Raw genomic sequence first — 12,758 nt, forward strand, 5'->3', positions numbered from 1 at the left:
TTTTTTTTTTTTTGTAAGTTATATTTTTTGTGCCAGGCGACAGTTCCGGACATTGAGTGTCACTGTTGTCTCTCCTGACTTTTGTTTTGTATGTGCAAATTGCAAGTGCTAGTGACGACACATAGTGCATTTTGCCACAGAAGTCATATTCATGTTTGGGACTACATGACAGGGCTGTGTCGCCATCCCTCTGTCAAATGGCAATTTGTAATGCGCTATCCTGGCGTCAACCAGGCCCGGTCGAACACAAGCACCTGCGGACCTTAACCAAGGTTCCCCCAAAGTCGCATTCGTTAGTGAATGAATCTCGGCCAGTGGAATTGGCCTACCCATTGAGTCTGTGGCACACTCACCCAGGGTAGGGGTCGACCTTTTTGACGTTCAGCCTATGGTAGGATTTGAACTTGGGTCTACCGATCATGAGTCTGATGCAATAACCACTATGCTACCAGTGACCGATTAGCACAATTAAACTTGCCTGTTGAAAATAGTTCCCAATACAGCCAATTGTTAGACTACTCTTCACTTTCACTAATGATAATTGTCTTTTTTAAGCCTTGATTTTCATTATTTTGTGACTTCTCACTAATTATTCTGTAAAATGTCCCAGAATCACGAAAATATTTGTGCCTTAGATGTAGGTAGGTATGTAGGTGGATAAGTTATTTAGGTTAAAATGGTGTTATAACAACAAAATAAAAACGAGTTCCTATTACAACTAATACCCAATGAGATGTAAATGTAAATAGTTCTAGAAATTAATTTCCATTGTAGTAACATTGAACAGGAACATGTATGCGAAAAAGTAGTATCTAACACATTGACTGAATCCAGTTAAATAAAGTTCATTTCAAAAGTATTGAAATTACTCATCTGACTGCGATATTGTGGCTTGCACATGTAGGCGAAAGACAAAGCTCACAATCACAAACAGATTTACTAAATAGCAGTATTACTTCTATGTGTTTCATAATTGCCATCAAGCAATAGAAACTACTCCAGCTACTGTGGTTTAAGTCCTGGACTCGCAATATACAATCTAAATATCAAATACAATGAGACATAACCGCCATTACATATATAACACATGCACCAACACATTTTGTGTCTTACCAATCACGCTATATGATGTATAGGAAGATGTGAGTCAATCCTGAGACATGTTCTACAGTAGAGATGCACAGGCGCCTCCGAATTCGCTCTGGGATATACATATGGCATGGTGAATTTGAAATCGTTTACTAACTGTACTTTCATTTCATTCGGGTATTCAAATAACAAATCAATTATTTAGTGACACTAAGCAATAGTCTCATGATCAATACAAGTTTTAAATTGGTTTCACTTGCAAAAGCGTCAGTTTGATATAATACATCACAGATATAGTCAATATAAAATGATTACATCACTTTCATAAATTCTCTGAGCGATAAAATTTCTCCATATTCAAGGCATAATTAGATGGAGATGCTGAAGTGATGAACAACCTTACTCTTACAGTGTTAGTATTACGTTTTTGTCAAGCTTTTTTGTTTGGCATGGTGTTGTCATGAATTTGTTTTCGCGTATCTGTTGACCGACTTAATTAACTGATTATTAGCTGAATTGCTGTGTTATGTCTGTCATCGTTTAGGTCTATTTGAAGTTTTGGACGGAACTTGGCTCAGTGGTTTGGAACTAATTACAAGATACCGTCGCTATTCTGACATCCGTAGTTATTAATGTAGTGAACGATTAATCAAAAGATATGACGTATTCAGTACTTAGTGTGATTGGCTTTATGATTGAAGTTTACGCCTTAGAGTCTTTTTACTGCATTGTAATTGGTTAGAGTTTTGAAAATGAATAAAGAGAGTTTGAGTTGGTCTTGGCGAATACTCCACGATAGACGCAGTAGAGAGAGATTGCAGTCCTGGGCAGTCGAGAGTCCGAGAGAGTCCAGGGGCGAGCCTTGAGGCAGTCCAGTCCTGGGCGAGTCTTGGTTCAGCCTTGCGAGAGTCTTGGGGATTTTTCCCCAGGGCGCTGTGTCTTATAGAGTGCTCGATTGATCGACTAAGACAAGAGCTGAAACGTATTTCGTTGTGTGTGTCTTATTTGACTGTAAAGTATAAGTGACTTTCCCGATCCCGTACCTCAAGGGGACGAGATAGAGAGACGAGACGAGTTTCCCCCCCTGACAAGTGTGGAGACCCCGAGAGAGTACAGAAATTTCCCCCTGATACGTGGTGGAGAACCCGGGCAGGTGTTTAACACACATTGACATCCTGTGAAGAGAAGTGAAATGGCGAAGATGTGTCTTTCTTGTGAACCGAACTAACTGGCTCCATGGCAGAGACGAAACTGCGCTTGACGACTAACGACTTTACCCGAACGACACCGATGTACAACGCTGAAGAGATGAAGATTTCTGAACCCCTTCTGAAGGACGCGTATCGGATAGGACTGTATAATTAAGAATTGAGCGACATTAAAGACAAGAAGATGAAAGAACGACCCGGACTAACGCGACGACAAGAGAAGAGACGCTTATAGACTTTGACTTTAGCTATCTGTGTATTGCTTAGAGAACTGCTCGCTGGACACTGTAACTGACACTGTGTAACTCAATAAGGACGTTGAACTCTTTTCCAGAACCCTAACCCTATTGCTCAGTAATGTAATGTATTGCTGGTTTTTTCTATTGTTTTTACCGTTTTCTTTTTGTGATGTTGAATTGTATGTATGTAAGCGCCCAGATCTTTGTTTTGAAATGATATTTAGTGACGTGCGAGGTCCTTTATAACGATTTAAGCGCGTTTCAGTGGACTAGTATTTGCAACACAGTGTTTTGAGTTGTGTGATGTTTTATGGAGTTTTAATGAGTTTATGAGTACGTATTATGATGGGAGGAATGATGCCCCCATGTGTTTTTTTTAAGAGTTTTGAGATTTGTCGAGTACAGAGATATCGACGTTTTAAGAGTTGTTTTTGTTTACGTGTTGTTTCCGGAATACTTCTGACGCTTTTTGAGTTGAGAGCGCCTTTGTAACGTTTTTTAATGTCTTTTTGAGGTGAGAGTTTGGTGCGCTTATATACGTATTGTTTGATAACGCAAGCTTTTGTTCATGATTGACAGGATTATATGTAACTTAGTAGTTTCTATCGTTTTGCTTTTCCGTCTTTTTGCCAGAGGAGTAATGTGTTATGAAAGCGAATTTGTCTTTGCATTCTGTTTCCCCGCCGTATGACTTTTGTTTAGATTAACGAATTGTGAGTTCAGTTGAAGTTTATAAGCGTATATGTTAGCTTTTCATTCATTCTTTATTAGTTACTGCTTTGCAATGCTTTAACCGAGAGACGCATCCCTGGTAATCACGTGATCATGCTGTCGACTGCAGCGATTGGCTGATCGCTTGGTTACACCGCCACGCCTTAGTTTTTTGACCTTTTGATATAGAGTTTGTAACCTTAGTAACGGAGACAGTGCAGCGACGGGTTACCCTCAGCGGACAGTTTGAGAAAAGTGAGTCGATTGGTAGCCTTTCCCTGTTTTTGATTTATAACCGTTGATATTTGTGACTTTATAACCATTGTATTTAGACTTTATAATCATTGTACTTAATTAGTGTGTTTTACTCTTTTTGATTTATACCTTTTATTAGTATTGTATTTAACCCGTATGACGATGAGTAGAGGACGGTATCTTTGATTTATGAACGTGCAATGCCAAGAGGCATATCTCAGTTTGGGTGAAGGGATGTGTCATGAATTTGTTTTCGCGTATCTGTTGACCGACTTAATTAACTGATTATTAGCTGAATTGCTGTGTTATGTCTGTCATCGTTTAGGTCTATTTGAAGTTTTGGACGGAACTTGGCTCAGTGGTTTGGAACTAATTACAAGATACCGTCGCTATTCTGACATCCGTAGTTATTAATGTAGTGAACGATTAATCAAAAGATATGACGTATTCAGTACTTAGTGTGATTGGCTTTATGATTGAAGTTTACGCCTTAGAGTCTTTTTACTGCATTGTAATTGGTTAGAGTTTTGAAAATGAATAAAGAGAGTTTGAGTTGGTCTTGGCGAATACTCCACGATAGACGCAGTAGAGAGAGATTGCAGTCCTGGGCAGTCGAGAGTCCGAGAGAGTCCAGGGGCGAGCCTTGAGGCAGTCCAGTCCTGGGCGAGTCTTGGTTCAGCCTTGCGAGAGTCTTGGGGATTTTTCCCCAGGGCGCTGTGTCTTATAGAGTGCTCGATTGATCGACTAAGACAAGAGCTGAAACGTATTTCGTTGTGTGTGTCTTATTTGACTGTAAAGTATAAGTGACTTTCCCGATCCCGTACCTCAAGGGGACGAGATAGAGAGACGAGACGAGTTTCCCCCCCTGACAAGTGTGGAGACCCCGAGAGAGTACAGAAATTTCCCCCTGATAGTGTTCTTAAACTCATCCAGAAATAAATTGTTTATCAAAACATCAGAAAACATGGTTGACAACCAAATGGTGATGTCCGATGTTTAAAAATGTTTGAGCACATTTTCCATTTGTGGTACCCACCAAATAATTTCTTTGAAAAAATCCTGAAGAATACGTCAGACAAGTTACATTGATCTGAGATCGTCTATGTATTCATCATATTCAACTCCAAGCTCATTATACTTTAATTTCAAATATGTTTCGAATATTAAGCAGATTGCGTTGATACCTGATATGTAATATTCTGGGGGAAACATTTATGCTGTTGATACGGAGCGAGCTTTTATTATTCATAAGCAGAGACCGCTGGCGCCATACAGATATGTCGTCACAAAACACGCTTTGAAAAAAGAATACATCTACCTGCATCGGTAATGGGCACCACAAAGCTGCTACAATGTATAAGTTACTGTTCGATAGTTTGGACGAATCGATAGCTATAAGATGTTGATAGCTGACACAAAGAATTTATTATTCATAAGGCCATTTTAATCGGACAATAGGTTAACAAAACCAAAAACTATGACTGCAGTATTTATAAATCTCGTAACTCAACTCGTTGACCATAATATAATTGTCGGTCGTCTTTTCAGAAAATGCAAACGCTTCAACCAAATTTCCCCGAAAACTGTTACTGAGTAATCTGTGACATTAACACTGCCCGTTGAATCAGAGTCGAAATTACACGCCTTTCATTAAACATTGTCATTGAAGATTGTCGGGACTTTCAGGTATATTTCACAAAACACTATGATGAAGACATTCTGTTTTTGGATATGAAATTCTTTCAATGAGAATTATACAGTATTTTACAAACGACAATGATGAACATTTAATTTTTGTATTTCAAAACAATAATTTTGAATATTATGGGAATTTAATTGGCCAAAACAAAGGTGACCAGCAAAAATCTTTCTTATTATGGGCCCAAAATTCAGTGGGTCTCGTAACCGCGTTGATTCAAATTTGGCTAACCATTAACCAGTACCAACAGTGATATCAGTAAGCGAATGCGTATTTCAATAGACACTGAATAACACCAGAAGATACCCGAAGCTGTATTTTAGCAACAATTATGCCAGGCAGAAGGACAAATTTGCGAAATTTGAGTGGTGCACGTTCGTTGACGCCATTCATTACCAGTCCTGTAAATGTGCCACGTGGGTCATTCCCACCTGCTGCCGGTGAAGACAAAGCCAGCGTGAGTACTACTGCTTCTAGCAACGATACTGAGGTCGGAAATAATGAAGATTTTCAAACATTTGTGAGAAATGCGTTTGAACGTTTAGAAACAAAAATCGAAGAAGGCGTACATAAGCAGATTAGTGTTACAAGCAGAGTGGATACGATTGAAAAACAGCAGTCCGAAGTTGAAAAGTCTGTGGAATTTCTTCACGACAGTGTTGTACAGTTAAACAAGGATAAAATAGCATTGGAGGAGAAAGTTAGAAGGATGGAAGAAGAAATTTGTCACCTTAAAACCGAAAATAAAGAGATTAGAGAAGAGGATATACGGCAACAAAGATATTCAAGGAGTTATAATTTACGTTTCGGAGGGGTAAAAGAAGCTGAAAACGAAAACTGTTTACAAACTATTGCCAACATATTATGTGATCAGTGTGGTTTTGAAAATGCTAAAGACATGCTGGAAAACGCTCACAGAGTCCCCACAGTTAAACGGGCAACTACCAATGCGGATCCGAATAGACCTGCTCGCCATATTATTGTCACGTTTTTGCGTAGGCCTCAGCGTTTAGAAGTGTTCAAAAAGGCGAAAACGTGTCTCCGTGGTAACATATTCGTGACGGAAGATTACTGCCAAGCCGATTATAAATTAAAGCGTGGGTTGAGATCAGTAATGGAAAATGCGTATAAAACGGGACAGAAACCATACTTCAGTAATGGTCGCTTATTTATCAACGGTAAGCTGTATGTGACAAATAATTAAATTCAGAATCATTATCTGTGCATTTTTACCACTGCTGATTTGATTTTGGGGACAACAAAAATACAGTCTTCGCTTTGTATGGAGTTTATTATATTAATTACCAGACGGGTGTAATTATTATCACTGCTGGTTTGTTTTACAGTATTATGTTTAAATTTTGCCTAGCGGATGGATAGTTAAACCCATTCTATTCTTTAATGTTTCGTTTTTTTCTCTTTTTGTTTTATTTGTTTTTGTTTCGTGGTAGTCTGTGTATTATTATCAGAGTATTTTTTTATGAAATATGTAATCATTGTGACTTGTGCCAGAATTGAATTTTATCTCCTTCAATGTACGGGGATTACAGGGATATAAAAAACGAATGAAAATTTTCAGCTGGATTAGGAACTCGAAAGCTAATATTATTCTGCTTCAAGAGACGCATAGTCTAGAAAAAAATTATCATTTGTGGTGCTCACAGATTAAAGGTAATGTGATATTTTCTCACGGGACGGGGGGATCAAGGGGTTTCATAATAATTATCAGAAATGTAGAATGCGAGGTGAAAAGTGTTTTTAGGGATTCTGAGGGTCCTTTACTAATTATTCAGATAATATAATAATAAAATAATAATTTTCTTATTATAAATACATATGGTCCGAATTACGAACTTGATCATTGTAATCTTTTAAACATCGTTAACAAAAATCTACACAAAATGAATATTACCCCTGATACTCAAATAATTTGGGGAGGTGACCATAATTATGCATTGGATATTGTTTTGGATCGTAAAGGGGGGTATGGCGTATGGCGACGATCATTAGATTGGTATAAGAAATTAATGGAAAAATTTAACCTCATTGATATCTGGTGTATACAAAGCCCAAACTCTCGTTGCTTTACATAGAATCGTTACAGACCTGAACTCACACAGAGTAGAATCGATAATTTTTTGATTAGTGAATCATTGCAATCTTCTGTGTTATCCTCTTCAATGAAACCAGGATTGGAGTCAGATCATTTGGCAATAACTCTCTCCATTTCAATAAAAACATCAAAACGAGAGCCCTCATATTGGAAATTTAACTCTAGTTTAGTGAATGATAGCGTGTATATCTAACAAATCACATACAATTTCCCATTATGGTTACAAAAATATAACAATCTGAGAAATCCCCTTCTAATTTGGGATTTAATATTCAAAGAAAAGAGCTGCAGAAAAAAGAAAGAAGATTCAGAAACTAAATGTTGAAATACTAGCCTTGGAATTGGAATATAATTCGGATCCATCGGAACAGCTGTTGGATAGGCTTGAAGGCAAAAGAAAATCACTAGAAGAAGAATATGACTATATAACGGAAGGGTGTATAATTAGGTCGAGAGCAGATTGCTACGAATTTGGGGAAAACAAATTCAAAATATTTTGTAGGCCTAGAAAAAGCTAACCAGATTAAAATTCAGATAAATAATTTAATTGATATATCAGGATATATACATGGGGAAAAGAATATTTTATCAGAAATCGGGAAATTTTATCCAGAATTGTTCCGATCAAAAGTTGTGACTGATAATACAAACATTGAGACATTTTTGAACCCATTGAGACTTCCCCATTTAAAAGAATCTGACAAAAATCTTTGTGAGGGTCCAATTACATTGAAGGAAGCTTACGAAGCTCTGCAAAAAATTCCAAATAATAAAACACCGGGGAATGATGGTCTTAGTGCAGAATTTTATAAAAAAAATTGGGCTTTGGTGGGACCCTGTGTGGTGAAAGCATTGAATTGTGGGTATGAGGTGGGTAAATTATCAATTAAACAAAGACAGGCAGTGATATCATTACTCCCTAAAGAAGGAAAGGACCTCAGATACATTAAAATTGGCGCCCCATATCGCTGTTAAATTTGGATTATAAGATTGCGGCTAAATGTGTTGCCTTGAAAGTGGAGACAGTATTACCCTCCCTTATTTCTGAACTCCAGTCCGCGTTTGTTAAAGGTAGATATATAGGTGACTGTGCACGTCTGATAGATGACCTTATGAACTACACAAAAGACAGGAATATACCTGGAATTTTATTTTGCATTGATTTTGAAAAGGCATTTGACTTTTTGGAATGGCAATATATTTTTACTGTTCTGAAGAAATATAATTTTGGGGAGTCATTTATTAACTGGATTCATTGTTTCTACTCTGATATTTCAAGTTGTGCAATGGACAAAGGCTTTTCAACTGGGTATTTTAACATGAATCGAGGTGTAAGACAAGGTGACCCTTTATCTCCTGCGTTTATTTTAAGTTTGGAACCTTTACTAAATGCTATATCTGAAAATAATAAAATAAATGGTATTCAGATTGGTCCAAATCAAGTGGAATACACTGCTTATGCAGACGATCTCACCACGTTTGTTAGAGACTTGGCTTCTGCTACGGAACTATTTAGCAAATTGGACTGTTTTAGTGCTGTATCTGGGCTGAGGGTAAATGCGAATAAAAGGGAAGCAATGTGGATAGGTAGCTGGAGACACCGAAAAGACGAACCTTTAAAATTAAAATGGTGTTCAGATTTTGTTAAAATTGTCGGTATATATTTTTCATATAACGATGATTTTGCGACTTCAATGAATTGTGAAAAATATCTTGTGTCAGTTGGAAAGCTTTTAAATTTTTGGGTTTGTCGTAATTTATCTTTACTCGGTAAAGTACAAGTTATTAGATCTTTAGCTATTTCCAAACTAATGTATACTTTTAATCTTATTTCCGTTCCTAAATCAGTATTAGTTAAACTCAACTCGATGTTTTATAATTTCCTCTGGAACGGTCCTGATAAGATCGCCAGAAACACTGTGATTGGTAATATGTTAAAGGGGGGTTTGGCTATGCCGGATTTATTGAGCATGTGTGTTGGAGCAAAAGCAAATTGGGTTAAAAAGTTTTTTGATAAAAATAACCATCCATGGAAACAAGTTTTTGATTGGTATCTTAATTCGGTAGGTGGAGCAAATTTGTTGTTCCAGTGTAATTTTAATAGGGAAATGTTACCGATAAACTTGCCACCCTTTTATGAGTCTGTTCTTCATGTATGGTCGTCAGTAAATTTACATAAACCCCCGGAAAATCTTCAAGAAATCGCAAGTGAGATTATTTGGAACAATCAAAATATTATTATTCAAGGAAAATCTATCTTTTATAGGGAATTGTATAACATAGGTATAGTTTATATTACGGATTTATATGATAAGAACGGTAAAATTCTGTCTTGGGATCTATTGGTTAATCGTTTGGAAGGCACGGCAATTTTTTTAAAATGGTTTGGTCTTGTTAAATTAATTAAATGTTCTCATGTTGTTAGACGCACTCTCCCGGTAAGTGTTCCTAGTGATGGTAAAATTATAGTTATTAGCAAAATGTCTACGAGAATATTTACCCAAATATTAGTTAAAAAGGAATTTTCCAGCCCGAAAAGCGAAATATACTACCAAAATTTCTTTCCAACTATAACTTTAGACTGGAACAAATTGTATGCACTTCCGTACAAGGTTACAATAGAATCCAAGTCACGTGCGTTTTATTGTAAAATTTTGAGAAATATTCTATATATTAATTTTATTTTATTTAAAATGTCCCCAGCTTATGCATCATCTCCCCTGTGTACTTTTTGAAAAAAAAACAGATGAAACTTTACTACATTTATTTGTAGACTGCCAATATTCAAAGGAGCTTTGGGGTAAAGTATTTCATAACTGGGGCAAATTTTTAAATATAGACAGTCTTCCAGATAAACATCAATTACTACTTGGGGATGGAAATTTTAGTACTATTATAAATCAGGTTATATTACTTGCTAAACGGGCTATATACACTGCTAGATGCCAAGATACCTTACCCAGTTTCATAGTATTAAAACATTTAGTGTTGAATATTTATAAAATTGAAAAATATATTGCAACTCGTAAAAATATTATGGAGCATCATGTTAATAAATAGGGTGATTTTCCAGTCGAATAGGTCAAATTTTATGTTCTTTACCTTACTCTGATAATTTGTTGTATTTGTGATTGTGTTGTACTTTTAGTTCTGTTTCCTTTTCATGTATTGTTAATTGAATAAATAAATAAAAAAAAGTTTACCGCATTCCGTACTTGGACCACCAGAATGCATTGTTTCATACACACCATGGCAACCGGTTTGACAACGAGAAAAAAAAATTCAAGTTTATATGCAGTCTGCTATTCTTTTTTTGTAAATTCTTTCCCCTGTTAACAGAGCCGAGCCAAACGAATAGACGGACATAAATTGGTATGTGCCAAGAAGCGGACCCAAACGGTTAGAAGGTTCTCAAACTCATTTCGACGAAGCAATTCTGACATTGCTTCAAGCGTCTTTTTCGTTACACTATTCAATCTCGAGAATGTAAAGTTTCACCTCGGCCAAAAACATCCACGCACAAGCAGCTCAGGGCGTGCACTCCAATATGAAGTCGGATGACGCGCCCGGTCACATGATCACCTCACTCACATGACCAATGTTAAAGCATGGACCTTCCATGGTGTAAACTACTTCCTTGGCGAGCCCCTTTCGTTTTCGCACCCAAGGCCACGACACCAGATCTATTCACACTACCTGCTTAGACTTCGTACTTGATATGGTTGCGCATTTGTCGTTATTTTGTGCAAAGTGATGACAAACGAAACAGCGTTAATTTTTGACATAGAACAAAGGGAGATAGAACAGTGGTGGACTAATCAGAATATCGGAACCAATCCTCGGTACTGGCATTTTGTGGTTCTTTGCTAAGACCGATATAGAAAATAAATGTAGTAGTCCAGATAATCGTGGTGTCGTAATTATTCAATATATATGTTAAGACATAACATCTTTTCTCATTTATACTTGATGTATATATAATTAAAATATATAAAAATATTCTGGTTATTTGAGCCCCCCACTCCAATACTTTAACCATGATCGTGCTAAAGTTAGGCATAGACCCTCCAGTCTACTGACAACAACATTTATATTTTGAATATTACATTTAAGCCCAAATAATAAACGTCAACAATATTAGTAACTGCTAGAACAATCTCAATTATGAATTATAAGTAGAAAGACTGAATAGACGTGATGTCACAGCGTCAACGTTAACCGTAGTGCTTGTCACGATTACGAGATCTTAAAGCGGAAGTGATGTAATCGTAGAACGATTTTTAGCCCATGAAAGAGAAGCAACGTCACAACAGTAATAAATACGCCTGTCGCTGTGTTGGCCATTTAATGTGAGCGTACCATAATCCGTTAATTGTTAAACCACCTATTTTTTAGCTATATATTATTTCTTATGATTTATAAAGCCCCAATAGGACTATTTGTATTTTAAAATAAAGATTGAAATTGGTGACCTTTTAGATCACCAACGTTCCTTGTCGATCCTGTTCTATTGCAATGTGTTGGCAGTAACTTAAAAAGTACATTATCTAAATACATGTTTTCTGAGATAATGTCCGCCGGGATCTTGCTCTGCCGGGATCCAGTAAATCTGCAATTCAGGTTAACCTAAAAACATATTTTGAGCTCGTAGGATTAGCGAAGGTGCGGGTTAAACCCACACCTTATCCAAGGCCACTTCACAAAATGTCAATAGTCGCTAAAGTGTTAATTCCATAGACAAACATACCCAATTTACAGAGGGCGCACAACCATTGTGTAAGCCATGATAAGGAGCTATTTTGCTTCGCATGAATTGTAAAGTTCAACTGGATATGAGATCGGCGAGGGCGCAATAACAGAAGTAATATTAGTATTAGTCACTACGGATGCGTATGTAATAAATTATTATATGTCGCTATAATAGCATATTTATGTAATGTACAATTGCAGTCCCTAGATAAGCACTTCGCCACAATCGAATCATTGAGTATTAGTTTAAACAATACCATTGTAAAACAAAAAATATATAGTTGACGATAAATTAGTAAATTATAAACGGATTAGTTAGAAATATCTTTCTATAGTCTTTAGACCTTGCCACTTAAGCAGGTATATGTGAAAAGTGAATGATTTCTACCATGTCAAGCCAGAACACTAATAACACTGCAGCCAACAGAAAAATACAGTCACTGAATGAGAAAACTGAAAAAATATGTCGTGGTGATAACTCCAGAAATTACATCAGGCACCACAAATTATCATTGTCAAGACATCTTTTTCATCATGATGGTATACACCCAACATTTAAAGCACTGCCACTATTTGTTACGGATATCAAGAGGGTTATGAACAAGCAAAATACAACGCAAAGAAACCAACAGAATTATAGAACAAGAAACCACGGATTCAGAACATCGCATAAAGTGCACCACAACAGTGGAGAA

The sequence above is a fragment of the Saccoglossus kowalevskii genome, chromosome 1 (genome assembly GCF_978046115.1).
Source record: "Saccoglossus kowalevskii chromosome 1, keSacKowa6.1, whole genome shotgun sequence".
NCBI classification, from domain to species: Eukaryota; Metazoa; Hemichordata; class Enteropneusta; family Harrimaniidae; genus Saccoglossus; species Saccoglossus kowalevskii.